This window comes from Pelobates fuscus, chromosome 13, assembly GCF_036172605.1.
Source record: "Pelobates fuscus isolate aPelFus1 chromosome 13, aPelFus1.pri, whole genome shotgun sequence".
NCBI classification, from domain to species: Eukaryota; Metazoa; Chordata; class Amphibia; order Anura; family Pelobatidae; genus Pelobates; species Pelobates fuscus.
In genome coordinates, this window is record NC_086329.1 from 57,097,162 (window position 1) to 57,116,770 (window position 19,609).

A 19,609-nucleotide genomic window follows, 5' to 3' on the forward strand; every position below is an offset into this window, starting at 1 on the left:
ATTAATTATATTCACCGACAAGAAAAAAAAAATAGCAGCTTTTAGCTTTGGAGAAATAACGGTATTTCTCATGAGCAAGAAACCAATATGGTATTTTTTTTTCTTTTATACTCACCAGTTCTGAAAATGAACACCCCCTTAACACATTAAAATAATATTAACTGTTACCAGAGTATTTGCACCCAATATATGAGCGATTGTACCTTCAAAACTAGAAGGTATGCAAGCAGGATGATAGATAGGGCATCAGAAGGTATGCTTAATGTGTTGGCCCGGTATGCATAGACTCTGGGTTGTCCATTTTCAGTGTGCTGCCTAAGATGTATGTATGGGCAGAAACGTAGTGACTTCATTTCTCATAGAAAAAGAACATATGCTAGTGTGGTCATGCTGGGCATGTTAAAGACCCTTTTCTTGTATCAAGATGAACAGCACAAAGTAATCCCAAGATAACAAAATAGGGGCCAGAATTCTCTCCTAGACTCTCCTACCAAATCTGGGACCATGGAATGCTATAACATTTCAGTTTAGTTTACCCCTTAATAACCATCTCTAGCTCAAAAAAAAATTGTCAGCTCTTAGTAGCAAAGGCATACCTAAGTTAAATGACACCTAAGGCAGTAATAGTATTTTGACATCGTCTCCCCTGTACTGTAGCTTTTTGATCAAAATAATATATATTATAATTTGATACAATTATCATAAGAAACAATATCATTGGATGAGAATACTTATAAGGATTTGTGTTTTATAAAAGCATAAATGGTCGAATGTTTAATTTGTTACTGATTAACACTTTGGCTCCTCAGTATATTTTTGATTTTAGTATATTTTAATATAGATGAATGTGCTATAATTGTAATTTTAGAAATAGAAGATGAGATTGTGAGTTGTTTGAATTGTACATCTCTCATTTTTATTATAGAGAAATATAAGGATTTGTATAACTATTCTTATTGGAAAAAAACAATGTCTGTAAAAATCACTATGCTCTAATTTTTCTGCAGTGACAAAGAAATGCTAAACCATTATGTAATTAAATATTTGTGTCATGTTTTTTTTCCCACAATTGCTTTTCTTATATAGGATATATATATATATATATATATCCCTTGGTATCCTTGCACACATACTTTAATGCAGTAATGCCTGGTGCACTTTAGCCAATGCCATTAATTGCTATACAAATATTGAGAAAGAGGCTCGCACTCACGGTCTTTGTTTCTTTAAAATGGTTTCCTTTTTATTTCATTCCTTTAAAATATGATCGACGTTTCAGCCAACATCCGTGGCTTTCATCAGGATCTTTACAGCTCAAATTCACATTACAAATGACATGCTTATATAGCTAGTCAAACTAAAAATTCAATCAATAAAACACTCGCCCACCTGTAAGGCTGTCTCTCCTCCTCGGCGTCTATCAGCTACAACTGCGCATGCGCCAGTGACACCATAATGCCTTTACTGAATACAACTTAAAAGTCAATGTTTCAGTTCCTCAACGGAACTTTAATCATGGTAGGTATACATTATATAACTGAAATATTCAACCTATGTGGAGAAAACAGACTTATCCACCATTTGTATGCACTATCCCCGACGTGCAAATCATACTGCTCATGCGGCCTACAAATTAATTCCACTCCCACATAACCTCCTCTAAACTAACTGGTTGCTAGTAGAAAATGTATATGCTATGGAAGTGCTTTTTATACAAAATACAAACAGGTGCAATACAATGCCAATAGGAACAGTCACTTAGTTACAGTTTATTCAATAACTCCAAACAATATGTTGTGAAATATACCGTAGTGTCATTGCGACATTCCAATGTCCTTGCTGTATATCTTAGTTAGGTGGATCAGTGAGTCAGTGTCCCACTCATTCTTGGCATACAGCTTGATGTCATCCATGTAGAGTAGGTGGCTGATGGTAGCTCCACTCTTGAACCTTATCAAGATCCCATCCCATCATCAAGATGAGTGGATACTAGTGATGTCCCGAACTGTTCGCCAGGAACCGTTCGCTGGCGAACATAGCTTGTTCGTGGCGAACGCGGCGGGCGAACATATGCGATGGTCGGTCCGCCCCCTCTTCGTCATGGAGGTGGGAGGGTCTGGGAGGGAGGGTCTGCTGCTGATTGGCTGGAATGTGTCTGCTGACTGTGAGGTACAGGGTCAAAGTTTACTCAATGATGACGAATAGGGGGCGGACCGACCATCGCATATGTTCGCCGGCGAACGGTTCCTGACGAACAGTTTGGGACATCACTAGTGGATACAGATACAGGTTCAAGTGTGGAGCTAATATATATATATATATAGACAAAATAAAAATGAAAGAACACTCTCTAAATAATTAATAAACTAAAAAAGTAACAAATAAATGTATTCTATAATAAATGTAGAATGTATTTTCATTTGTGTAATACCTTATCCCACATATATTGCCTCCTGATTAATTAACCTTATTCAGTGCCAAGTAAAAAGTAAAAATAAAAATATACATGACTTGCATCACCTTGACGCAGGACTAGATTTGTGTTACATGTAATGTGATTACTAAGGGGCATAATGATTTATTTGTTAAATTGATCATTACATTGTTACAAGATTTATGCCAATTTGCATTTTATCTTTGTAAAGCAAGTTCTGTGTTGTGAGAGAAGGATCAGTAGAGCGGAAACTGCACATTGTAGTCAGATCGAATACTTTACTTTCAGAATTCTCCTTCCATATTTTCTATGTATCTCTTCCATACAATTGTGTATCATGTATAATATATAATGACAAACATAACAGAGTAGACGGGGTATGTCCTTGAATTCAAATAAATGCTTATCCTTACTCATCTCTGTGGATTAGCTTGTTATAATATGCAAATTGCTTTATTACATATTTTTACTGCTAAAATGGGGACAAAATCTTTCAACAAGTCTGACAACAACTTGGGTTTAAAATGCAACTTTTCTATTGGAAGCTTTCTAACGATTAGGCATAGTTTCCAACATGGCACAGAGCCTCATCACATTTGGAAGACTGAATGCTTCATATTTTTTTTTTTAATTCTTTATTTTTGTTGTGCGGGTGGGTACATGGTTCTCACAAACGCCACAACAGCGTATATCAACATACATCAACATAGAAAATTAGTATGACAGTGGCTAGCGTGGTCACACATTTTTTTTTTTTTTTAAACGTATGTAGAGGTTACAATTATTGTCTATATAATAGATTGTTGAGGTTACAATTACATGTTGGGAACAGTTGGATGTCTAACATGCAGCACTTGCTGAAGTGATGCAAGGGTGAGTGTGCTCTCAGCACCTATGGGTCAAGGTGTAACAGTTGCCTCTCTGATCGCTAGGTGGAGCTAGGAGCGTGTTGGAGAGGCTAGAGTCCCCTTTCACTTGACACCTGGGTCAGTTATAATGACTAATTTCTCTAAAGAATATAAAGGGGATTGAGGGGGGAGTAAATATTGTGCATTTTGCACATACAATGGAGAGGATAAGCACACATGTCTAAAGTAGTGGGCAACATTCTAAACTCAAATAGAAAGAAAAAGAAAAAAAACACAAGTACAACGTTACTTATAAAGGCTTGAGAACAGGGTCCAATAACGTAGACTTAAACGTTGTTAGTGACAAAGAGTTCATGGCACCGATGCCGATGCTTTTTCTCCCCCATGGGCCGCTGGTACAAAGGGTCGCGCTGTGGCAGGGTTCCAGGCTGTAGTTGTCGTCGGCTTGTTAGGTTCTGCTGGGCCTGGTGTCTGCCGTCCCAATGCGAGCTGCTGCAGGATGTCAGGTATTTCAGAAGCGTCACGTAGTTTCAGATGACCAGTGTCTCTGGGGATAATCAGGGCTTTGGGTGCGCCCCAGCGGTAAGGTATATTATGTGCCAAGAGCTCTGTGGTCAGGGGCCGCAAAGACCGTCTCCAGTCCATGGTGGCCTTAGACAGATCCGGGTAGAAGGTCAGTGAGTGGCCCTCAAAGTTGTAAGGCGTCTTGTTGCGCACGGCTGCCATGAAGGTCTGGCGATCTCGGCCTTGTTGAAATCTGATAATTACATCATTTCCTTTTTCTGGTGCCCCAGTTTGCGGTCTGGAGATGCGGAAGCAACTGTCCAGTGGCATTCCTTTGGCCTGCTTGGCCGTAAAGAGTGTGTTGAGCAATCTGCGAAATAAATGCGGCAGTTCCACGGTCTCCACCGCTTCAGGTAGGCCTCGGATTTTAAGGTTCTTCCAGCGCCTCCTGTCTTCTAGCGCCGCCATATTGTCTTGTTGCTGCCTTTGTGTCTGTTGTAGGGCAGAAATTTGTTGCTCCATTGAGTCCAGTCGGGATTCCTGTGCGGCGGTATTAAGCTCCGCGTTTTGCAGGCGGGCTACCACTCCGCTGATCTCGTCTCGGAACACGCCTATGTCGGCCGCTATATTGCGGCGTAGTTCACCCAGCATGTCCTTGAGCTTTTCCTCAGTAATGCTAGAGTTTTCGGGCGGCTTAGTCGGTCCGCTCACTGCCCCGGTACCGTAGTCGTCCTCCTCTGACTCTGTGGCCTCACTGAATGAGTGGTATAGGCCTTCCAGCTGCGGCGCCATATCGGGCCTTTGGCGGTTTTGAGGCCTCCGCAGGAGTTCTCCGATGTCCGCGGTAGATGGAGGTCTGTCTAGTCTCGATTTTTTGTTTCGCCGCCCCATGCCTATCCTAGAGCAGGCAGCTGCCCAGTTAGCAGTGAAAATTGCCTTTTTTCTTCTGTTTTTATGCCCAGTTTGTGAGTATCTCTCGGAGCTCGAGACATGTGCGTCCGCTCGGTATGGCTGCTAGCTCCGCCCCCCGAATGCTTCATATTTTTAATGGGATAATCAAAGTTTGAAATATTGGTATTTATTTATCTTTTTTTTTATTGTAATGTGACACCAATCGAATTGCGTTAGATGAAAAGGGTGTGTGCATGCAAGAATGTAGAACAGAAGGCAAATTGAATTGCCCTTCAATTCACTTTGCCAATTCATTGTTTGGCACAGATGATATAATCATGTTATATGCACCTTACATATTGTGTGGTTTTGAAATACCCTAATAAAAATTAGGATGCATAGATTGCTGGGTCAAATACAGAATATTATTTATTTCTCATTTTACAGCTGGTTGTATGCACGCTGGCCATGGTTAAGAAGACAGAGAGAAATTTGGCTATGGCTGTAGATTATGGTTAGATGATAGATATATAGTTAGATAGATAGATAGATAGAAACAGACTCAGGTGAAATTAAGCTACGAAACAAAAATTAATTACAAGATTTAATGTAACCCACGATTATAATGTTTGTTGTTAATAACCTGACATCGCAATGTGAAGATTTTTTTTCCACACAATGAGTACTTTAGTCTATGTCAGCGGTTCCCAAACTGTGTGCAGTGGCGCCCTGTGTGCCTCCCCCTGCTGGTTCTGCAGGACCAAAGGGCAGATCAGAGATCAGACTAGCAGTGTAATGGGGAGGGAGGAAGAGAGGATCCGGGTGAGCTCTAACCTGCAGCTTTGCCAGGTTCTTCTCTTGTGAACTCTGAATGTGTTGGTAACTATGGCAACGCTCCAAATTCTGCGAGAGTGAACTCTAGTCTGAGCTTCTAGAGTTCACTCTCACCACTGGGACCACCAGGGATTCTCCACCGGACCACCAGGGATTAGTACTGTCCCCCCTTCCACGCAAAGGTAAGCAGGGAGGCAGGATATGAGAATTTAATTAAAAAAACACTTAAATATTTTGTAATCTCCCCTCCAACCCCCACAGTTCCACAATAACTTCCCCCCATACACACACACATACTGCCCCCCATACACATACACATACTGCCCCCCATACACACACACATACTCACACTGCCCCCCATACACACTTTAAGAGAGTGCTCCTAAGCTCAGCTTGTTATCTGTATAAAAGACACACGAGAGCCAGAATTCTTGCTGTTTGATAGGGGATCAAATACTTATGTCACATATTGACATGCACATCAATTTATAGCTTATTTGACATTTGATTGTTTTTTTTGTTATTCTGTTTCTCACTGTTAAAATACACCTACCATTAAAATTATAGACTGATCATTTCTTTGTCAGTGGGCAAACATTAAAAATCAGCAGGGGAGGCAGAACCACCCATGGGCCGCAAACCAAGAAGCTAAAGCCAGATAAGCCCAAGACGGGCATGAACATTGGGGAACTCCTGCAACGAGCGCATGGCGCGAGCGGACCCCGACTATGCAGACTTCTTGGACTCCCTCCCATGCCACATGCCCACCATGCCCAGGCAATACCTCAGAGTGCTGACACCCAGTCTGTTACCACGGCCACCCTGAAGGAACTGCTGGCAGGCCTCCAGAAAATGCTGCAGGCCAACATGGCCTCCCTGCGTTCTGAACTCTTAAGCCTTGTGGGTCGCATCGAGACCATGGAAACAACAGCCACCCAACAATCCACACAGATCGCCTCATTGGAGGATGAAGTGCGGCACCTTCAAAGGCAGCATATAACCTTTGAACAGAGGTTTGCCCTCATGGAAGGTGCACGGCACCGCAACAACACCAAGGTACAAGGTGTTCCAGACGAAATACCTGCAGAGGAACTCCCACACATGATACAAATACTGCTCTGTGCCTTGCTGACCCCCAAACAGGCCAAGAACATCCTCATAGATGGGACTTTTTTCTGAATTCCGAAGCCATAGAAAGTACCTGCACCCGCCACTGATGACATAGTGGTACGACTTACCTGTAACAGGGATAAGGCAGCAGTAATGGCAGCACTGAAAGGACTATCGCCTTATCGGTTTGAAAATATGTCACTGACATTTTACACTGACCTCTCAGGGGACACACTCAAATGGAGACACTCCCTGCAACCCTTCACAGCAGCACTTAGAAACAGTGACATTCCCTATAGATGGCGCACCCCATGGAAACTACAGATCAAACAGGGCAATGTCACCCACGAAGTCCGAGATCTGGATGAGGTGTCTGCCCTGCTGGAAACCCTGGGCCTCCCGCAGGACTCACTTACCAGGCCTACCAAGAGAGGTGCCACAAAGCTGTTGCATGCATGGGACCCGGCAAGGGTCGCCCCCTTTATTCCGGCAGACGGACGTGCCACAGCCGAAACCTGAGCAGACTGTTTATATTATAATTGCTTGCTTTATTAGTTAATGCCTGTTTATGTATATGTTTATGTTCACAATGATTCTGACGCTAACACACCCTAACGGCCAATGACGAGGGTCACTACTGCCCGACAACCGAGAGCCCAAAATCTCTCCCCCCCCCCGTCTTTGCACCCTCACACAATCCCAAAACCAATTAAGCTACAGCCAGAGGCGTAAAATTCATAAGACCCAGAATACTACCCAGGTGTCGATGACACACCAGCCCCGATACAAGCGTTCCGAAACCCACGCAGTCTCCAGCATCCACGCTATGCAATCCCTTATCCCCTTTACATAGACCTCCGCACATACATCCCATAGCCCACACTTCTAAAAACCAACCACAAGAGTTAGAGACATAAGACTCACGGTGCATAACGATGCCCATACTAAGGCCACCACCCAGCCGGCATAGGAGACGCAGGACCAAATGCTCCCATAGCCCTGACAGTCCATTCTACTCAGTGCATGCTAGTGCCTAAGCCATTTTATCATGCACAACCTTATAGAACCCTTTTTGACAACTAATGTTATATAAGTCACTCATGCTGCTAAGCAGTCATAAAAGATTAGCCCCAGGCTCCTCAGCCCAGCTTAAGCTTTTCGTCCACAGCGGCGGATTTACATAACACAGAATTTTTTTCCGTAAATGTTATGTTCATTCCAAAACTAAAATGTGCAACTCAATCTTGTCACGATAATGTAAATGTTGATAAGCCTGTCCTGCTATCGTGGCACCTCAGGTTTGTACACCCTATTGCATAAAAAAAGAAAGAATAAAAAAAAAAAATCAGCAGGGGATCAAATACTTGTTTCCTTCACTGTATGTCACCAGGATTGGATAGGACTAGATTATAGCATCGTGGAATATATGTAATACTGTAAAAACAAAATCTCAGGTCCATCAAAGTCAACCCTCAAATGTTAATTTTGCTGATACATTTTTAAAAGTAGGCAAACAAGCACCATCCTTATTTGTAAAATAAGTTTTAGTAATACCTATATTACTTGATGGACACATGTCTCTTTTCAGCCTATGTAACTATGTAACAATAATAGTTCAGTTAAAGAGATCTACTGATTTAGATAAAGCAACATATATAGGCATCTAAATCTTTAGAGTCATTACTGTGAAGAATCATCTCATCTTCGGTAGAAGAAATCATCTTTAGTTGAGTCTTTGTTGAAAAGAAAAAAAACAAGTCTTTGTGGATGATCTATTTGCACAGTTCTGCTAATCAGGTCACCAGAGTATTGTTTTTTCCTTTATATATTTCTTATGTTACTATATCCTCTGAGATGATTTTCTCTACCATAAACAAATGCAACTTTTTCTCACACCTGAAAGCTTTAATTCCGCTTATTATTTTTATAGTTTATATCTACATTTAAAATCATCTTTTACTTTATTACAGTGTCATCTTATTCATGCAACACCCTCTCTTTAGACAAGCACAACTTTTTCTTGTATTCTTTGTACATATACTACTATACCATGTTCCAAAATCTAAAATGTATGTCACACTTTACTTATCATGCAGAAATTGATTTTGACATAACACATTTTCTAGGCAATACATTATTTATTTTTCTTCTGTGAAAAACCCATCAACAGCTTCTTAAAAGTACTTTTGTAGCTACACCTAGGTTAAAGGGACACTATAGTCCTCAAAACAACATTAGCTTAATGGAACAGTTTTGGTGTGTAGATCATGCTCCTGTAGTCTCAGTGCTCAATTATTTGCCATTTAGGAGCTAAATCACTTTGTTTGTGAACCCTAATCACAACTCCCTGCATGTGACTTGCACATTCTTCCATAAACACTTCCTGTAAAGAGCCATCTAATGTTTATCCTTCCCTTTATTGGTTCCGTTTAATTTAGATTTTTTTTTTTATCTCCTGCTATGTTAATGGTTTGCTAGACCCTGCAAGAGCCTCCTGTATGTGATTAAAGTTTAATTTACAGAGCAAGAGATAAAATTGTTTAAGGCTGGCTGTGTCGATCAGAGCCAGGGAAGGTGTGGCAAGTGCTTTATAAACAGAAACAAAGTGATTTAACTCCTAAATGGTAGTGCATTGAGCAGTGAAACCTGAGAGGCATGATCTACACACCAAAACTGCTTCATTAAGCTAAAGATGTTTAGGTGACTATAGTGTTCCTTTAAAGAACTTGCAATCTACTATATATTAATTACACTTTTTTTTTCTTTCAAGTAATTGAAACATGTAGAAGGAATGTGGACCTCTGACTATAGAAACTTTCTACACAAACATTGTTGCAGCTGTGATAAAATGATAAACTCACTGAAGGTGACTCATTTGAAATGCTTAGCTGGACTTTTCAAGATTCCTTCCAAGTGCTCATTTAGAATATTTATACAGGAACCACCATAAAAGAAATGTAACTTTTCTCCATGCACAAAAGTAGAAAGTTTTGCTCATAGAAAATTGGCACCATATGTTATTTTTAAGAATGTTTTATAATATTTGTATTTCTTATTTTTTTTTTTTTTTATATCTGACTTTTTGTGTATAACGGATAGCATCAAGAGGTTTTCCAGGACTTTTTAACATTGAGTTCTAGTCTGACAAAAGCTAGAGGTAGACTAGTTATTCTCTGACCTTGGAGTTAAATTTCTCTTCTCTATGTTAATGTTTGATATAGGAATCCCAATGGGTTAGATAAATAGAACACTGTGCATGGTACATTTCACACTGGAATATTTAATTCACAGTGTTGGCATAGAATGTCATACCGTAGGCTATACATAAAATATATTAGAAAAAGAATCAAAAAAATCTAAATATATTGTTGACTTATGTTAAATAGCTTATTGTGTTTAAATGATAAGCATGTTATAGTATATGTGATCTGATCGTTGATACCTTTTCTGATCAGATAATTACCTGGACAGATAATTTTGATAATAGTCTTACACGTCAGGCTGTCCATATTGGTTTGTTATTGTCTGTGAAAGGAATTTGTGCTATAAACTTTATCCTAGGTCTATTCAATTTATTGGCACTATGTTAATAAATGGTCATAATAACAACATAGCACGTGCTATGCTACTATGACTTTTACAAATAAGTCAGAGAAACTTTATATAATCATAACCTAAATATCTTTATTTGGTCACAGATTTGATTTAATGCTGTCTTGTTTTATGTTGTGTTTCATGAATCCAATAAACAAAACCCCCAACGTTTCAGCTCCTCCTGGTAGCCTTTATCAAGGGTAGCCTTTATCAAGGGTGTCTATAGACACCCTTGATAAAGGCTACCAGGAGGAGCCAAAACGTTGGGTTTTTGTTTATTTGATTTGTGTTTGATTCGATTAGGCTTGTGAATTGCGATATTTATTATTGTTTATTATTTGTAGCCTATATTGTGTCACTGACTGTTGTACTAGTATTGTATACTTATTAGTGATTTAATAAATGTAGATAGAGATTTCTTATGATTTTTTTTTAATGTGCATTTTTTTTTTTTTACTTAACTATTGGTTATTTTGGTATTTGGGGGAGTACCAGTATTGAATAGCACCCTAGCATCCGTTTACTATTAAAGTTTGTACTGCTGAGTGTTCTCTCCATATTTTGTATATTATATAAAAAAAAAAAAAAGAGTACCAAAATTATTATTTTTCATTCGGCTTAGGAAGCTTTAGATTTCCCATAAGACTTGGTATCTAAAGTCAGATTACAAAATACATAACATTGATATCAGTGTAGCAATATGTGGGCTCAGCACGAAGTCTTTGTGTGTGAACTGTCACTCCTTGGTCGATAGATGCTGATTTAAACATCTTACAATAATCCACTGGATTAAGTATCTGGCATGTGATTTTTTTTTTTTTTTATCTATAAAAAAAATACTTTCCATACATTGTGTTTATGGAACTGGCTTGTGTAAAATATGATGAATACGTTAATTATGCATAGTAATAAACGTGTAAACATTGATAACATTTGGCAGGATAAAAGGACATTTTGATCTGTCTTGCTGACAAATGAAATGTTATTCTAAATGATTCAAATGCAAATACTAGCAAGGAGCTCGCAGTTTGTAGGTGGTAAACCAAATAATTTGCTCATATAGGTAGATACGTTTCGAGATCACATTTCTTTCATGGGGAAAATAATACTACAATATCAATTATGTAATGCAAGATGCATTTAGCTATGGCTGATACTGGATACTGTAAAGAAATTCAAAATATATTTCATTTACTGTACAGATCGTATCTTTACAGAAAGCAATATGGATTCGGTTAGTATGTTTGTTTAAGAGAATTGCTCTGTCTGCAGAGCAACAGCGAGGAAGAAAAAAAAAACTATCCTTTCTAACATTGTTGATCAGTGTTGGGTTAAAGCCATGAATTATGAGACTGGAAAAAATAGAACAGATGGCAAAACCTATTTTTGATTGTAGACAAATAATCGCAGTGCCATTATAGCAGTGTATGTATTATGATACTTAATTCAAACCTCGAAATCAATAAAAGCTTCAGCAAGTCTAGCTCATCTACATTCAAGTCATGGAAGGATTAAGTGCTAGCACGGCATATTCTCTGCAACCTCTTCTTTGCAGATATGAATGGTTACTGCTTCTGATAATGTCTCGATTCAAATTCTAGGTCATTATCTCTTTTCTTCAGCTGAAATCCAGCAGTTTGGTGCAGTCCGCATGTTTTTTTTATTTTTTTATTATTATTTTTTACGACTCACTGCATGGATGAAGTTACAGTGTTCTCAAGCTGCAGATTTACAGGAAAACCGCAACACACCAAACATACACACTGCATATCTAATCTCTGTGCTTTGACTGAATAGAATTAATTAGAACTATAGAAAAAAAAGTAACATAGCTCCATTTGCTTTTGTTTTATATTTGTGACAAAACTAATTATTTGTATCAACACACTAGTGTTCTATTCTACTCCTTACTCTTAACTTGCTGCCAGATGTTTTGTATTAAACCAGCACCTGGCTATTATCTCAACAGTAAGTTTCAAATAAAAATAAAGGGCTTAATATTTCCTTACTAGAATTCTGTTCTGCTTTTTTTTTTTTTTTTTTTTTTTTTAAATAAAACTATTTAAAAATCTTGTGAATTCTTCATTCTGTTATCCAGGGTTTGAAAATTCTGCCTTGTTTTAAGATTCATTTATATCCACTGAGGAGAGAAACAGTTGACTAATTTCACAGATATATCTTTAATATGCCTGCCTGATTAAATAATTGCACTCTGGGAGCATGAGAAATCCACATGCAGCTGGGCAGCACTTTCAAGCCATGCCTGACTAAATAATTAAAGGGATTCTAGAGTGTTATAAATATAAATCTGTGTTCCTAACACTATAGGGCCCTCTGGTCCCACACTCCTTTAGACCTCCTTCCCCCGGCATGTAAATGGTTAAAAAAAACCTTTAGTCACTTACCCGATTCCAGCCCAGATATCCCTTAGCACTGAGTCGGCCTTCCGCCTCCTCTGACGTCATCCGACAAGGTGGTCTCATGCACATGCACAAGTGCTGTGAACACATTAGGCCCTCCCCATAGGAAAACATTGCTTCAATGCTTTCCTATGGAGATTTTAATGATGCTGGATGTCCTCATGCAGAGTGCAAGGATGTCCAGCATCATTTAGGCAGTTTCTCTAAAATGGCAATAATTTAAATTACAGGACTACGGGGGACAGGGAAAGTGTAATGAGATGAAGTGTCCTGCACCAATTGATGTAGTGATAACCTTAGGCACGAATATGAGTAAAATCATCAAGGCAGTCTATTCACTAATATACTAGACAACTAGTGAGTTTTGAATTATTTATTTATAAAATATTTTACCAGGAAGGATACATTGAGACTTCTTTCGTTTTCAAGTATGTCATGGGTCCACAAAACATTGCATTCATACAATAGGGTACAGTAAAATACAAAAACAATATTAATACACAAAATATACAAAATTTTACATAGAACAGGTAAAAAATATATAATCAACCATGACAGGTGCATTCTATTTTGAGATATGTAGAGAGGGATCTCAAAGTATTTTAGGCCTGGGGAAGATTTGAAAGTGTACGGGAGGTCTTTCCATAATTGCGGTGCTCTGTAGGAAAAGGAGGATTGAGCCGCTTTCATTTTGTATTGAGGTAGACTAAATAAAGTGCTGGTACTGGATCGGAGGTTATAGGAGGTGGGAACAGCAGGGGAGAGCATTCTGCTCAGGTAGGGTGGGAGCTTCGCAGAAAAGCTCTTAAACACAAGGCTGGAAAGATGAAGGGTGTGTCTGAATTACAGCGACAGCCAATTTAGTTCTTTTAGCATGTCACAATGGTGGGTCCTGTAATTACATTGAAGCACAAAGCAGCAGAATGAGTTATACAATGTATTAGGTTTATTAAGGTGGGTTTGCGGTGCAGGTGCATATACTACATCCCCATAATCAATGATTGGCATCAGCATTTCCTGTACAATCTTTTCCTTTCCTGTAGGGCTTAGGCAGGATAGTTTCTGTACAGGGCACCTAGTTTTGGATAAAGTTTAGATGCAAGTTGTTCTACGTGGAGGCCAAAAGATAGATTGCAGTCTAACAACATACCCAGTTATTTGAAAGAGTGGACTGCGTTGTGATGAGCTGAGTTGTGATGAGCTGACAACCAACTTGCAACATCTAGGCTAAAATATTTGAGTTTGGAATAGAAAAAAATGGAGATTGTAACAGCTATATTTTATTCTTATTTTGCAAGATCAGTTGTCTCTTCATTCACAACAATTTATTTTGTGCACAAATCCCTGAAAAGTGGCCCTCATAACACTTTTGGTGGACATTGATTTCTCTTTTAATCCAATATGAGCAAGATGTTTCAGATAGGCATCATACAATACACATTGCACATCTCCTACACATTCATTAAAGGGTTAACTACTGGACTTCTGTGTTGCTGAGAAAGTATTGAAAATATAATAAGTAAGTGCCAAGAAGATCTTACATCTATTTGTCTTAATGTTCTATAGCCAGTAAACAAACATAATGGGATAGTCAACAAATGAGTAAAAATGAGCGAGATGTTAGTACCAGTTTGCCTGGAAAGATTATTTTACTGTATACATGCCACATCAATAGTTTTAGATTAGTAGCAAAATATAACCATAATATTAATGTTCAATGAACTTTTAGATTGTCTACTATATTATATTTATGGAATACAAAAATATCAAAGGGATACTATAAAAAAATAATAGATGTTTGTAGAGAATATTACATTTCTCCCTCAAAAGGTTGTAGAGCTACTGAATATCTCTATTGACACATAAAATAAAAAAGATATTGCTTGTATTGTATTATCACTGATAGTCAGTGATAATACAGAAATCACCAAGTAGAATATGAGTATCAAGAGGTTGGGCCCATATGCTGACCTTGTTAAATTCTGAATGGGACCCATTAAGAACTATAACACAGCAGCCAAATGTAGTGATTCTGTTAAAAGAGGCTTTCCATGCAGCCTTTCTCAGAAAAGGCAGTGTTTGCATTTTGTTCCTAACTCTAAAACTCTAGAGGTGCTTACTAGTACAGTTCTGCAATCTTTGATGAAGAGATTGTTGGTGCAGCAAGTTGATTGCAGCACTTGCACATTAGATCCCCAGTCATTGGATTGACTGAAATCATCATCACTGATGATCTAAGCCAATGGTGGAGGACGGGTTGTCTAATAGCTGGGTTGCTATTAGGGAGTAGAAACGATTTACCTTTTATGGGAGGTGGGCAGATGTTATTCTAAAAAGGCAGTAGGGCACTCTAACTTTAGAAACACATATTGATATATTTTAACATTAAAGTGCTCCTCTAATATTTGTGAGATTCCAATAGTCCCCAAACCAATTCTCTATTTCAGATACATAAAGCTGCATGTGTGTGAGGAATACTTCATCCACTCACAATTTTATTAAATGGTGTGAGCGCTATTTCATGTAGTTGCTGTGCTCCGGGTGAAATATATCACAGCATTGAGGCATATCAGCTTTCTTTGCCACAGTTCTAAGAACTGTACCCCTGACTCTCTTAGACCCACTTGGTAGAGGAAATCCCATATTATTTTTATATAAATGTCATATTTGGCTCCAGCTTAATGGAAATGTGTTGGTTATATTGAAGATATTATTTTTTATTTTATTTTTTAGAATTAATTCAATGGGTACTAGACATTGTCTACATCAACTTTCTTTTGAATTTACACCTGAATGAATAAACCCATCTAATACGACTATACATGTAAATCATTGGTGAATCAATTAATTTGTTTTTGGATTGCAATGAATTTGATTTGGATAAACCCAGTTTAAACAAATATTTGCATGTCTAAATGATACTCATACAAAAAAAAGACCAAAATTGTAGCCAAATTAATAATACATGGTAGTGAACAAAAAGAGTATTGATTATAAAGACCAATTCCATTGTCCCATGAAGTCTGTCTGTCGATACTTTTAGTATGTTAGTTGCTGCTGCTCCTTCCCCCATCCCATAGATAGTGGTATAGAGGATATAAACATATTTAACTTGGGGTACAGAGAACACTCAATTATTCATTAAAATGTGCTTAATCTGGTGGATGAAACACAAGACTGTGTTTTCCCCTATTTCTTGTGTGATAGGATGGGGTTTTATGAGCTTATTTTTGCAGTCAAGATGCCAATTCTGTATACTTAAAGGGACACTCCACTGCCAAAATACAAAATAAATAAAAATCACTTGAGTTATTTCTAAAAACAGAGTGCAAAAACGGCAGATCTCTTGTCTGCTGCCTTTGCAAGCCATCCCATTCTAACTTTGCCCAGACTTTCTGTGACTGTCCAATCACAGACATTCCAATGCAGCTCAATGAGAGGTCTTTGCAAGGCACGTGTTCTGGGCAATTGCTGTCTCTTGAGTTCAGTGCAAATAAGCTAACCAAACCAGGAAGTAACAGGACCTGCTGTCTGCTTGAAAACCAAAATTGTGTACTCAGGTTAATTTATAAAGTAACAATTTCAATTGAAACCTGCACTTTTTCCGGAATAAAAAAATAGGACATACTCTTCACACATAAAGGTTTTCAGAAATCGAATGTACTTTAGGGGTCTGGAGAGTACTTTTAAGGGATCACCGACTAGCTCTCCCCTACAGCTCATATCCACTTTCTCCCTCCTCAATGCCCTGATATTTTTATCCAATAATGTTCTTTTTTTTTTTATCATCTTCACTAGGAAGTATATGAGAAATATAATGTTATAACTATTGGAAGTATTTAAATTATAACTATTTTAGATTGTATGTTTCCATTTCAGAAAAAAACAATGTGTTTTATCTATCTATCTATCTATCTATCTTTCTATCCATGTCTTCATATTTAACTATGTTTATCCTATGCCAATGTACTAAGTATGCATCCCATGTTTTATAGAAATATTATGCTGTTTTGCAAGAGAACTACTTGGAAAGGGTTACAATAGAATGCTTGTGTTCTTCACATAACTCAGCAATTCATATTTATTGTTTTATTCTTTATTGTATCAAAACTGTTTTTGAGATTTTCCTCCTAAGAGCAGTCTGATCTTCAGTTGTACATCTAGAATCAGAAATACAATGACTCATCAAGACTGCACAATGAGATGTCATTCTATTAATGGAAGCTTAGGCTCGTGGACATCATTCAATTCAAGTCATTGAGACCTCTGATACTGATCAGTGAAAATGACTGTTTATGACTGAGATCAGAAAATCTTAGAACTGACAAGTGACAACTGTCAAGGACACCAGGCAGCAATCAATGTCCCTGTATCAATTGAGACAGCAGTAGAGCCCAAAATATTAAACATGTGCTTTTTGCTTCTTATATGTTTTCAATTATAAATGTGTTTTTTAAAGATGAACTGTCACTTCTCATAATTTTTAATCTTATGTTTACTTATCCATTTATTTAACAAATATATATTTATGAAGTGTAAAAAAATTAAATTAGATTTAAAAATCTCCACTTTAACCTGCAAATGGGTGCCGTCATGTTAGCTCTCTGTCAATCATTGTTATAAGCTATATTTTTTGCATCTGCATTGAACTTATTGAAAGCATTAATAAATAAACACTATTTATATTCTGACTTTTAAAACCTCAAACAAAGAAAAAGAGGAACAACCAATAGTGTAAAATGTTACAATAAATGAAATATGCCTATAAGGTATAGAGTGGTATTATCCCCACCTAGGATATGCAGGAAAACCAGGAGATAAGATGACAGGAACATAAAATAATAAAAGTGAAATTTTACAATTAAACTTACTTTATTAATATATGTTAAAATTAGTATATATATGGCACTCACCCTTTCAAATGGTCTTAGTATAAAGATGTGCCCTGGTGCAATTCCATGCTAGATATATATATTAATAAAAGGAGAAAGGAGATGCACTCTTCGGTCTTTATGAAAAAAATCAATATTATTTAATGTAGCAAGAACGTTTACATATGTCCATTTGATGTTTCAACCTCTTCAGGTCTTCCTCAAGATCTATATATATATAAATATATATATATATATATATATAAAGCAAAAAAGGGAACAGGAGTAAATTGTGTAAATTCCAAATATGTGGCAGTTTTATATATATATATATATTTCACAGTGCTCTAGATGTCAAGGTGAAACAGTCAAATTCAGGTAAGGCTAAGACTGGAATTAATACACATTGCTAAGTTCTCTGCCATTTACAAGTTAAATCCCTTTGTTTATACAGCCCTAGTCACTTCTTCCTGCATGTGACTTGCACAGCGTTCTTAAACACTTCCTGTAAAGAGAGAGCTAATGTTTATTAACTATTAACTGTATAATAACTTTATTTAATGCACAGTATGATTAAATTACAATTTCTTATCTCCTGCTCTGTCATTAGCCTCCTAAATGTGATTAAAGTTCAATTTACACAGCAGGAGATCAAAACTTCAAAATGAAGTTAACATCTGAGGGACAAAACATTTTTTTTCATGCAGGCTGTGTCAGTCACAGCCAGGGGAGGTGTGCCTAGGGATAGATAAGGAGAACCAAAGGTGATTTAACTCCTAAATGGCAGAGAAATGAGAAGTGAAACTGCTGGGGCATGATTTATACCAGGGGTAGGCAACCTTTTAGTAGTACTGTGCCAAAACAAAATCTTAAAGGTGAGTATGTGTATGTTGCCGTATTCTGATTGTGTTGTTTATGGGTGCAGTTGTTTGTATTTGTGCATATGTGGGCTGTTATACTATATATATTCATAAGTAGCTTGTGGTATTGTGTATGATACCTATGAATATGGCGCATCTTGTGGAATTCTGTGCAGATGATATGTCACATTGTGTGTTGGGTGGTGTGTAGAACTATAAGTGGGACTGTCTGTGGTATTGCATGTGAGAGGCTGCTTGTAGAGTTGTGTGTATGTATGTGGATTGTCAGGGGTATTATGTTTGTGTGTGGGCTGTTTCTATTATTTGTATGAGGGGGAGACTTCTTCTGCAGTTCTGTGTATATTTAGCAGCAGTGCTAGTGTGTCTGTATGGGTCAGTGTGTGTCTGTATGGGTCAGTGTTTGTCTGTATGGGTCAGTTTGAGTCTGTAGTATGGCTCAGTGTCTATCTGCAGTATGGGTTTGCCACCCTAGGCAAAAAAAATGTTGCCTCCCCATTTGCTCAACCCACTCATGCAGACTGACATACACTGACCCAAGCAGACTGACGCATACACACCCATGCAGACTGAGGCACAAATTGACCCATGCAGACTGACGCACACACACTGACGAATGCAGATTGACACACACACACTGACGAATGCAGACTGACACGGACACACACAGACCCATGCAGACACACACTGACTCATACAGACACACACATACAAACATACACAAACCCATACTGCAGACAGACACTGAGCCATACTACAGACTCACACTGACCCATACAAACACTGACACATACAGACACACACTGACACATACAGACACACACTGACCCATACAGACAAACACAGACAAACACTGACCCATACAGATACACACTGACCCATCCAGACAAACACTTACCCATACAGGCTGACATGCACACATTTTTCACAAACACACATTGTGAGGTCCCATTGACCCTCTTACCTTGTGTTTCTGGCAGGTTCCCTGCATCTGGCCGCCTTCATTCTGTCTCAGCCCTGCTATGTTCCCACCCACTTGTCCCCATGTACAGGGCAAGGGGCAGGAGCGAGAAATTGATGCACCCTCACGCTGTTGTGGCCATGGTAGTCTTTGTGAGGGGCTGAGCAGGCTGAAGTGGATGCTTCTCCAATTTGGCGGTCAAACGAGCAGAGTGCAGAGCAATAAAGATCTAGGGCCGGAGCC

The 19,609-nt window shown here is 38.2% G+C and overlaps 1 protein-coding gene and 1 non-coding gene across 3 annotated transcripts in view; one reads left to right on the plus strand and one right to left on the minus strand.

Annotated features, from left to right (window-relative positions):
• The window catches only part of MDGA2 (MAM domain containing glycosylphosphatidylinositol anchor 2), a 793,609-nt gene that overhangs the window by 45,039 nt on the left and 728,961 nt on the right, over positions 1–19,609 (plus strand). The window lies entirely within an intron of this gene.
• On the minus strand, positions 3,131–3,228 carry LOC134584215 (small nucleolar RNA SNORD116). The gene has a single exon (XR_010086493.1). It is a non-coding gene; the product is annotated as a small nucleolar RNA SNORD116 (small nucleolar RNA).